The following is a 12447-nucleotide window of genomic DNA, read 5'->3' on the forward strand; positions in this document are numbered from 1 at the left end:
ATATGGATAGCTCAAATGACATTTTATTCAATTACAAATCAAGCTTTATAGTAACCATGAACCCAATATTATTCTTGGATGGAAAAGCATTGTGGTTTTTACATTGCATGCAATGTTATATACAAATTATTAACCGTCATTTTAATTAAACGTTCTGTATACAATATCCTGCTTAATATAGTACTTCATTATTATACTTATTATAGCTTAAGGCTACATTCACACCGCTCTCTTCACTGTAGTAATGGGTGGGATTTTTAGTAATTCCATTTGAGCAATGAGACATGGAACATCATCATTTCTAGGGCAGAATTTCTAAGCAAGCGTCCCTTATAAAAGTAATTCTAGGAACATTTCAGAACAATAGTTTACAAAACTAAAAGAAAGCCAATTTTTTACGCAACTCTAGGTATTAATTAATGCACATTTTAGACTTAATGTTTTGGTAAATGATAATGATGTAGCTCTCTGTCAGAACATGGTCCAAACACGCTATAAAGTAACATATGAATTACAATTATTATTATTATAATATTTGCAATTATAATATTAATTATAATAATTCTGTAATTATTCAACTATTATAATATTTGTAGTATTATAATATTTCTTCTACATAGGGATATTTTTAGTCATAAATAAACTAATAGAAATGATAAATTATGATAATTTCATTAACAAAACAAATATTTGATCACGCAACAAAAATCTGCGCCCAGTCTCATAATAGGTTATCGATCATCTGACTACATGCATGGAATAATTATGACTAACTAATTTATAGGTGAAAAAAACACATTTTCATAAAAACTCAGAAGACTTTGGTTAGTCATATCCGATCATTTCAACACCACGGAGGCAAAAATGGATGATTACATCTAGACGTCAGTTTTGAGAATTGATATCCCACTGTTCTGATGAGATTTTGTGGAAACCTCATGGGCATATCCCACCTAATGAATTCACCCATATGGTAGACACAGTAACTATAAAACCTTTCATCAGACATTTCAGGTGACAACTTAAGACACATAACTATCCGGAACTGTGTGGCTCTGTAACAAGGAAGTTTTCTGTACAGTGTAGAAGTTGAGTATAAGACAAGTATATGGTAATCTTTAAAGTAAGAGACTTATTTTTAGAATTAAACACAGATTTCTGTTAAATTCCTACAAATGTAAAAATGGCTATAAAATGTCAGAAAAAAGGCAGAGAAACGTATCACTTACCTGTGCTTACAGCTAGAAAGTGGATAGATTTCCTCACTCCTTGAAATAGGTAAAGTCTCTACTTTGCTTACACTCAACACCTCTTCTTCCTTTTCACCATGATGATCCCCTGTGTTTGGTGGCTGAATTTCTGTGTAAAATCGGATGCAGTTCCTATCCTCCAGAGTTAGTTCAACGCCATATTGAAACTATAACGTGATCCTGTTTTTCTGGCTCAACCACTCCTTGTTCAGGTGTACTGTGACTTTTTTTTTGTTCTCTATTAATCTCTCTCCTCCTCCTTCACTCCTGTCCACTGTGTATTCTGTAAATCAGTAGCTGCAGACAGACGACTGATTCTACTCCCACCTCCCTCTGGGTAATTGCCATGAACCACAGACCCACCCCACGCTTCTTACAGTATCATTTCTAAACTGTGATGAATTTTACAGAAAATTAGGCTGTTTACGTGCTCCGCTCACTAGAAAACAGTTGATATTCCCAAGCCCAAATAGCCCCAGTGAACTAGAATAGGTGCGTGCATAAATTGCTCCTTTGTTTCCAGAAGACTGTGATCTTTGTGGCATTTTTAATTCAGCAGAATTCCAGGCTGCAGGTCGAACAAGCAACTCTCCTGTTTCTGACTTAAAAATAGAAGCACATTTATAAGAATCGCAGAGGCAGATGGTAGAGGGAGCGGGCAAGATGTGCAAAAGATTGAGCATGAATACATACTTTTGGGAGTCAAAATGTTTGATGTGATAAACGTACCCCAAAAATAAGAAATTAAATTTGCATAGATAGAATAGTCTTAAAAAATATATAAAAAAAACTGAGTCAGCCTCCCTTTATGGCATTTAGTGCATTCATTAAATATCTTTAAAGAACCACTCCAGTGTTTTTTTTCTTTTACCGCTGGAGTGGTGCTTTGAATCTAAAGTCCTTGCACCTACTCTCACACTTACCTGCTGATGTCTTTTCCTTTTATCACCACTTCTCTGGTTTGGGACCTGCCGGATCGTTCCAGTGTTTAATGGATAGAGCCGGAGGTCACTCTTCAATGTAAGTCTATGAGATCCTCGTTCTGCTTCTCATAGACTTGCTTTGAGAGCTTGTGACTGTTACTTCTCACTTCCGGCCAGTCAGAAGTTGCGGTCACAAGATGGCACCGCTGGACCGAAAAAAGGTGAAGACACCAGATGGTGAGTATAAGACCGGTGGCAGGGGCCTTACATTAAAAGCACCATTAAAAGCACACTGGAGTGGTACTTTAATTCTAAATGATGTGGCAGTACAGGTAATTTGTAGTCTAAAATATTGTACGATAGTGGAATAGATCTCATTATATTATCTCCAGTCACTGGCGGACATAGACAAAAGAGAGCCCCTGCGCAAGAACAATATATGGGCCCTTTGCAGCCCAATAATTCATCAGAATGCAAAATTCAACCTGCTTTGGAGCTGGATATGGCCCCTCTTACCTTTTGAGCCCCTGCAGCTGCACAGGTTGGACCAATGCTATGTCCGCCCCTGTCTCCAGTAACTATCAAGGCATCCAGGCACATGATACATTTTACAATGTTACCTGAAAAGATTATGTGTGAATAGTGAGTTTGTTGCTGACATGTAAACTGTGGATGACAGGAGTGGAAATACCATACCTGTATGTGCACATAAGGGGACTACTGAAACTTTACAGAGAATCTGTCACCAGGTTTTTGCTACCCTATTTGAAAGCAGCATAATGTAGGGGCAGAAACCCTGATTCCAGCACGATATCAATTACTGGCCTGCTTGCTGCAATTTTGAAAAAATCTATTTGTATTCTGCAGATCTATCAGTTCTCTAAATGCTGAGCTCTTTATAACTCTGCCCACACCACTGATAGGCACCTGTCTGTACGCACTATGCATAGGCAGAAAACTGCCAGTTAATGGTGGAGGAGGCAAAGCTCATGAATATGGAGGACTACATGGCAGCAGGTTTATTAATCCTATAGTAATAATCTCCTGCTGATAAAACAGGGATTTTTTTCAAAACTACAGCAAGCATCTCAGTACGTGACACATCACTGAAACCAAGGTCTCTATCTCTACATCCTGCTGCCCTCAGATTTGGTAGCAAAATCCTGTTGACAGATTCCCTTTAAAAAAGAAATTAGCAACTAGAAAAGACAGGTACTCTCTGTTCTTGATGTCTACACCTCGAAAAGCTAGTTATGTTAGGCAGTTATGACATCACAAGTGTCTTTCTGTTGTGATATTATTCACAGGGGAGTTTCATTGAAATATGCGGCAGTGACATCACAAGTGCGTTTCTGTCAAGAACTCTACTTTGACATCCTTAGAGGCTTAAGACTGGTACTCCACTGTAACAATATCATGTTTTCATCAGATAAGCTACTGTGACATCACAACACTTCTCCCACACACCCTACACAAAATGAAGCTGATGTAACAGCAGGAGTAGGTTTCAGTCCAGAAACCAACACTGACTTCACGAGATAATATCAGTCAGGAAAGTTCCTGTTATGCAACAAAAGTGTTTTTAATAGTACAAAACACTTACAAATTGCAGAACTTAAAGGGGGTGGCCATAGGTGCACTACCAAGACAAACTGACCAGCACTTCTGTCCATAAAATGACTGCTGATGGAGGAGCATGTGACCAGACCAGTTCATCAGCCTCCAAAATGACCAACCATATTTAACTGTGAGTCCTCTACCAGGACTAATAATCTAGATGAGGCTTGAGTTGGATTTTGCCCATCCTATAGAGCCAAACGCCGAAGTAAAAAGATGCCTAGCACGTGGACAGGATGCAATGGTCGGCATGAACAAGGTCTACAAGAGGAGAGACCAGGGGTGTACATATTGCCGATGCAGCTTGTGCAGCTTGGGGCCTGGAGCTGGAGGGGTTGACTATTTCAGCTGAATGTGCATCCTCGGATGCACATTCAGCTGAAGTGAGATATATTACGGTGCTGAGGACCTGACAGCCAGAGACCGACAGCTGACGTCAGCATGCACGTGACTGGGGCGCATGGCTGTGACGTCATGTGCTATGGCGCGCACGCTGACTTCAGCTTCTGGCTCCTGCACCTGGTAAAGTAGAGGATGCCACGCAGCGTGGAAACCGTGGGGAAAGTGAGTAAAATCGTTTTTTTCATGTGTTGCATGAACATGGCACAGTACCCTAGGAGGGGGCCCGGGATGGAGCACACTACCCCAGGAAGAGACACACTACCCCAGGAAGGGGCCCAGGATAGGGCCCACTACTCCAGGAAGAGGCAGACTACCTCAGGAAGGGGCCCAAGATGAGACACACTACCCGGGAAGGAGCACAGGATGAGGCACATTATTCTCTGGAAGGAGAACATTACCCCAGGAAGCGGCCCAGGATGTGGCACATTATTTCGAAGAAGGGGAACACTACTCCAGGAAGCGGCCCTGGATGGGGCACATTACCACAAGATGGGGGACATTACACAAGGATTGGGGAGCATTACCCCAGGAAGGGGAACAGGATGCGACACATTGTACCAGAAAGGGGCATAAATTATACCAGGATGGGGCACATTACCCCAGGAAGGGGACCAAGATGGGGCACATTACCCCAGGAAGGAGACCTGATTTGGAGACATTATCCCAGGAAAAGGCCCAGTATGGGGGACATTATTACTGGAAGCCTGATTATTACCTGATAGCATCCTACCCTCATTTCATGATAAGACCCTGATAACATCTTCTTCCACACCATAATTCATTATGACGCTATCAGTGTCTTATAATTAGAGATAAGCGAACCTTTAAATGTTCGGTTCGTACCAGCTCGGCGAACTTCCCGACGTTCGCCGAATAATTCGTCGAACAGTTCGACGAACATACTGAACCCCACTGGATTCAATGGGAGGCAAAACCAAACGCATACACAACACCTTCAAACGGGCCCAAAAGCTGCCGAAACAGCTCAAATTAGGGGCAAACACCAGGAAAAGTAGCATCAATTGATCCACAGTACAAATTGGCACAGTAGCAGTCAGCCATCAGGGTCTGATGCAGCATTTACAGCTTTGAATTGAACTTTAAATTAAGACAAGGTGGGTGAGGAATCGGTGTAGGTCTGCTGTGCTGGAAGCCCTGATACCACTTGCAACAGCTCAAGCTGCTTTTATGCTCAGCCACACTCAGGTGGTAGAAAAATCTGTTCCATAGAGTAGTATTGGTACAAAAATTTAAGGATAGTAACACAGGGAGTTGACTGAAAGTAAGTGGAGGCCTGCCGGTCTCCGATGCCTACTGCTACTGGCAACACAGCAGATGGAGACCCAATCAGGAGTCTTCAAATTTCCAAAAATTAGGGGCAGACATCACCAAAGTGCCATCAATTTCACTAGAGTAGAAATAGTATAATGGGGACTGACACCTCTTCCATTACAGCCAACCCAGCAGATGGAGACTAAATAAGGAGTCTTCAAATTTTAAAAAAATAGGAGCAGACACCACCAAACCCAGACCCCCACAATCACTGTAATCCATCCTCCCTTGGCAACTGCCTGTGTGACAACAGTCTGGAACTTTGAGACATTGTTATCCCTTCCGCATCCTCCTCTGCTTCCTCCTCTTCCTATGGGACAACCACATCCTCCCCCAGGCTATTCAACGTGTGCTCCAGCATGTAGATACCAGAATAGTGATGCTGATGATGGCATTGTCAGTGCTAATCATCTTAGTAGCCATTTCAAAACTGTGCAGAAGGGTGCAGAGGTCTTTAATCTGTGCCCACTCCGTAAACGTGATATGCCCCACGTCTGTAGTGCATTGGCTCAGGCTATGCGACATGACAAACTGCATCAGGGTTCGTCGCTCCTGACACAGTCGCTGCAACATGTGCAGAGAGGAATTCCACCATGTCGGCAAATCGCATATCAACCGGTTAACTGTCATGGACAAAGACCTCTGTATCGATGCAAGTCGATGACCTGAGGGGTGTGAACAGTGGAAGAAATTTCTGTACCACCAGGTTGAGGACGTGAGCCATGCAAGGCACGTGTGTGAGCTTGCCCCGGCACAGGGCGGCCACCAGGTTCGCACCATTATCGCACACGGCCTTCCCTGGCTCCAGGCTCAGTGGAGACAACCATTGCTCAAACTTGGCCTGGATAGTTGTCCACAACTTTTCAGCTGTATGATTGCGATCTCCAAGGCATATTAATTTTAACACTGCCTGATTGTGGTGAGCCCTGGCTGCGGAGTACGGAGGTGGGGGGATTCACTCTGCACTGTTGTAACGCGTGTCTCATTAAGACAGGGGTTGAGGGCGCAGGTGGAGGCCCTAGGGGAGGTGGAGGAGGCAGAAGCCGTGGACAAAGTGTTAAATTCAGATGTTTGTCCTGCAAGCCTTGGGGATTCCAAGACTTGTGAAGCAGCCCCTTCCCCACCTGCCCCCACAGCCACCAGAGTCACCCAGTGCCCAGTCAGTGAGATGTAATTCCCCTGGCCATGGTTACTCCTCCAGGTATCTGTGGTGAAATGCACCATGGCAGACATATATTTAGTCAAGGAACAGGTGATGTTGTCTGTGACATGCTGGTGTAGTGCAGGCACAGCTTTCTTAGAGAAGTAATGGCGACTGGGCAACTGGTACTGGGGGGCTGCGATGTTCATCAGCTTTCGGAAACTGTTTGTGTCTACCAGGCTGAAAGGCAGCATATCCATGGCCAACAGATTGGAGATGTTGGAGTTCAACCTCTTAGCTTTGTCATGTGTAGGAGAAAACAATCTTTTATGTGACCACAACTGCGGGACCGAGGGCTGGCTGCTGTGCTGAGAGAGGGTAGAGTATGGTGACATGGACAAACTGCTGGACTGTGAGTGAGGTGCAGGCGGAGATGTTACGGTGAATTAATAAAGATGTGGTGTGCTTGTTGAAGCAAAAACAGCAGGCATGTCCACTTTTGTTACAGCTGACGGGCTCTCACTGAGCCTGACTGGAGCAAGTAAATAAGTGGAGGTTCTGTGGTTGAAGGCCTGAGTGACAACACTTGGCACAGTGAGAGAGGAGGAGAAAGAAGTAGCAGATGCGATTGATGGGGTGGCCAATGGTTGTTGAGGCCCCCTAGTCTGCATTTTATCGCTGTGAGATTGCCAAAGTAACGCATGTTGATCGCGCATGTGAAGGATCATACATGTAGTAGTCAAATTATTGCACTTTTTCCCTCTACTGAGTCTTTTTTTGCAAAGTTGGCAGAAAACGTGAGTTGGCTCATCCTTTACGGTGTCAAAAAAGGCCCAGGCTAGGCAACTCTTGCTGCCACTGCGAGCTGCAGACCCGCGACCGCTGCTTGCCACAGCCACAGTTGTGGCTAAGGATGCAGTGTTCGTCGTGGTTGCATCATTCCATGTCTGTGCCGTAGGGCGCAATGTAACCTCCTCGTCTTCCTCCTCCTCCACGTCCTCAGATGAGCTACTCAGCTGCGTGCCTCTGGGTTCACACCAAGTGGGATCTACAACCTCATCAGTTCTCCCATTCCTCGCCCTGAGAGTCACCCTCCTCTTCTTCCTGCCCTGACAGCACAGTACAGACCACTCACCCATCTGTGGTTCCCTGTAGTCAGTTGGGCTGGTGTAGAGTTGTGATGCGGGGGAAAAAAAGGGTAATTGGGGTGCCAACTCTGAGGACTGTACTGTGTGTGATGATGAGGTGAAAGAAGAGGAGAGGCCACTTGATGCAGTGCTTGCCATCCACTGGAGCACATGCTCTTTCTGGCCCTCATGTATAAGGCGTACCGCTGTGCAGCTGCCAAAAAAAAGGGAGTGGAGTAGCCAGTCCAGTAACAGAAGTTGCCAGTTGTCTTTGGATAGGATGTGATGGTGTTGGTTCACTAGTGCTTTCACTAACATTACCACCTACTCCATGTACACCTTGAACACCAAGCCTATTCCTCCTTCCACCACGACCTCGCATTTTCCCACTCATATTGCTCAGATAGTGTGGTTGGAGCATGCTATTAGCAACAAAAATTCGATTTTTTGCTGTGGATGAGTCCTGTATTAAATAGAATATATGCTCCAAACAATTTCAAGCTGAGATCTGGAATACTGTATCACGTTAGTAACAGAAGAAATGATTTTTTTTTACTGTGGATGAGGCATGTATTAAATAGAATATATGCTCCAAACAATTTCAAACTGACATCTCCTCTACTGTATCACGTTAGTAACAGAAGAAATTATTTTTTTAATGTAACATAGTAACATAGTTTGTAAAACCGAATAAAGACTTGCGTCCATCAAGTTCGACCTGTTAGTTCTGTAATTGCTAAAGTTGATCCAGAGGAGGGCAAAAACCCCAAATGATTTAGCCAATCTTCACCTGAGGAAAAATTCCCTCCCGACTCTGAAACCAGCAGTCAGAATAAATCCCTGTATCAACCTACTATTTTATTTTATTTTTAAGTATATGCTGAAATCTGCCTGGTATCTAGAAATGCATCCAGTCCCCGCTTGAACTGGTGTAGTGAATCTGACATTACCGTCTCCTCACTCAGTGAATTCCATATTCTCACTGCTCTTACCGTAAAGAACCCCTTCCTATGCTGGTGCTGAAACCTTTTCTCTTCCAGTCTTAGTGAATGCCCTCTTGTTACCGTAATATCCCTCCTTTTGAATAAATCCCGGGCAAGGTCTCTATACTGTCCCCTAACATATTTGTACACATTTATTATGTCCCCCCTCAACCTTCTCTTTTCCAGGCTGAATAGTCCTAGTTTTGCCAACCTCTCTGGGTATTGTAGTCCCTCCATTCCCTTTATTAATTTTGTTGCCCTCCTTTGTACCTTTTCAAGCTCATTTATATCCTTTCTATATATTGGGGCCCATAACTGAGCACAGTATTCCAAGTGTGGTCTGACCAGTGCTTTGTACAGTGGAAGAACAATGTTCTCATCCTTTGCAGCTATACCTCTTCTGATACATCCCATTACCCTGTTTGCCCTTACAGCAGCGGCCTGACTTTGGGCACTCCAATTTAGTTTGCTATCAATCAAGATGCCCAAGTCCTTCTCCATCTCTGAATTCCCCAATGATTTCCCATTCAGTGAGTACTGGTGACTTCCATTTTTCCTTCCCATATGTATGACCTTACATTTCTCCTCGTTAAACCTCATTTGCCATTTAATGCTCCACCTACCCAGCTTATCCAAATCCCTCTGTAGGTCTGCACTGTCCTCTTTTGTATTAATTGTTTTACATAACTTTGTGTCATCTGCAAATATTGATATTTTACTATTTATCCCGTTGACTATGTCGTTAATAAAGATATTAAATAACATTGGGCCTAGTACAGACCCCTGTGGTACCCCACTAGTGACGCTTACCCAATCTGAGTATATTCCATTTATAACCACCCTCTGCCTTCTATCCTTTAGCCAGTTAGCTACCCACTTGCAGACATTTTCCCCCAGCCCCATCATTCTCATTTTGTATACCAACCTATTATGTGGCACGCTATCGAACGCTCTTGAGAAGTCGAGATACACGACATCCACTGGTTCCCCCTGATCTAATCGAGAGCTAACCTCCTCGTAGAAGTCAATCAGGTTTGTTTGGCAGGAGCGATTCCTCATGAATCCATGTTGGTTCGGGATTAAAAGATTATTAGCATCAAGATGCTCCGTAATCGCCTCTTTAATGAAGCTGTCAAAAAATTTGCCCACAACGGACGTCAGACTCACCGGCCGATAGTTTCCGGCGTCACTTTTTGCTCCCTTTTTGAATATTGGCAGTACATTCGCCTGTCGCCAATCAAGTGGTACAGACCCAGTCTCAACAGAGTCCTTAAATATAAGATATAACGGTCTGTCTATCACATTACTTAGTTCCCTTAGTACCCGTGGGTGTATGCCATCAGGTCCTGGTGATTTGTTTATTTTAATGTTACTGAGGCGTTTCTGTACCCCAGCTTGGGTTAGATTTGTCATACTTAGTGGAGGATTAAGCTTGTCACTTCTCATTTCTCCTGTTAGTTCTATTTCCTTTGTGAAAGTTGTCGAAAAAAAATTATTTAATAGATTAGCTTTATCCTCATCTTTCTCTATGATTTTGCCTTCCTCACTTTTTATCGGTCCAATATTATCCGATTTAATCCTTTTACTATTTATATACGTAAAGAACAGTTTGGGATTTGATCTACTTTCCCTAGCAATACGTTTCTTTCTTTCCTCCTTCGCTATTTTTATTTGTTTTTTACAGGTTCTCGTTTTTTCCTTGTAACACATTAGTGCCTCCTTACTGTTTTCCTGTTTTAATCTCTTGAATGCCTCTTTTTTGCTATTTAACGCCCTTTTACGTTCTTGTTCAACCATATTGGTTTCCTCTTATTTCTGGCCCTTTTATTCCCATACGGTATATACCTCTCACACTGAGTATTCAGAATTCTTTTGAAGGTTTCCCATTTACTATTCGTATTCCTTTGATTAAGTACTTTGTCCCAGTCAATAAGTTGAAGGTTTTCTATCAGCTGATCAAACTTCGCCCTCCTAAAGTTTAATGTTTTTGTTGTTCCCTTATTGATAACCCTACTGAAGGGCATTTTGAAGTCGATAATATTATGATCGCTATTACCTAGGTGCCCCCCTATCTGTACCTCAGTTATTCTATCAGGCCTATTAGTCAATATTAAGTCCAACACGGCCTTCCCTCTCGTTGGTTCCTGCACTAGTTGGGAGAGATAATTATCCTTAATATTTGTCAAGAACCTTTTTCCTTTCTGAGATCTACAGGTTTCTGTTTCCCAGTCAATATCCGGGTAGTTGAAATCCCCCATTACAATCACTTCATTATGTTTTGCTACTTTGTCTATTTGTCCTAATAGCAGATTCTCATTCTCCTCTGTTATATTTGGTGGCTTATAGCAGACCCCCAGTAATATTTTATTATTATTTTTTGCCCCCTCTATCTCTACCCACATGGACTCGACCCCCTCTTCTCCCTCTCCTATATCTTCCCTTAGTCTGGGTTTTAGACATGACTTTACATATAAGCAGACTCCTCTGCCTTTCCCCTGTTTCCGGTCCCTTCTAAATAAACTATAATCTAATAAATTTACCGCCCAGTCGTAGCTATCGTCTAGCCAAGTCTCTGTTATACCTACGATGTCATACCTCTCCTCCGATATAAGCGCCCGCAGCTCATCCGCCTTATTGGTCAGGCTTCTTGCGTTGGTCAGCATGCAAGATAAAACTTTTGGGTTATTTAGCATCCTATTCTTCTCTAACGATCTAACTGTACTATCCCCACCCCCCTCTCCACCCTCATTATATTCACTTCTCCCCTTCCCCCTTGCTTGCCTCACATCACACCTATTTCCTTGGTTTCCCCCCCCCCGTTTCTAGTTTAAAAACTCCTCCAACCTATCATGTGGATGAGGCCTGTATAACATAGAAATTTCAAACTGAGATCTAGCCTGCTGTTTCACCTTAATAACAAAATTTTTTTTTTTACTGTGGATAAGGCCTTTAATAAATAGAATATTTGCTCCAAACATTTTCAAACTGAGATCTGGCCTACTGTGTCACGTTAGTAAAGAAGAAATTATTTTTTTACTGTGGATAAGGTCTGTATTAAATAGAATATATGCTCAAAACAATTTCAAACTGAGATCTCCCCTGCTGCATCACATTAGTAACAGAAGAAATTATTTTTTTTACTATAGTTGAGGCCTGTATTAAATAGAATATATGCTCCAAACAATTTCAAACTGAGATCTGGCCTGCTGTATCACATTACTAACAGAAGAAATCCGATTTTTTTTACTCTAAACGAGCTCGGCATACAACTGAATTTCACCACCACAAAATGACAAGCTGAGATGTGGCATCCTGTATCACGTTAGTAACAAGAAAAATTAGATTTTTAAAGGTGTACTCATACATGGAGCACAATAGAAGCAGTGCACAACAATAGAAGCAGTGCACAACAATGCTGAAATGTGCCCTGCTGTCTTTGTGTGGACCTCACTAATAGCATAAAAAAAATAATCTGGAAGGTCGATTTCACAGCCACACAGGACCCTATCTATCTAAACTATCTGACTTAGAAGCAACCGCCTAGCTAACTATCTAAAATCGCTCAGTATGAAGGAGCGGCCTCTTTGACCTGTTATACTTACAATATGGCACTAAAACATAGTGCCACATAGAGAGGGACATGTGATTTCAGGAGCCAATGGCACAAGCTCT

The sequence above is a fragment of the Phyllobates terribilis genome, unplaced genomic scaffold (genome assembly GCF_046119375.1).
Source record: "Phyllobates terribilis strain yellow unplaced genomic scaffold, ASM4611937v1 Scaffold_2__4_contigs__length_985480577, whole genome shotgun sequence".
In the NCBI taxonomy this organism is placed as follows: Eukaryota; Metazoa; Chordata; class Amphibia; order Anura; family Dendrobatidae; genus Phyllobates; species Phyllobates terribilis.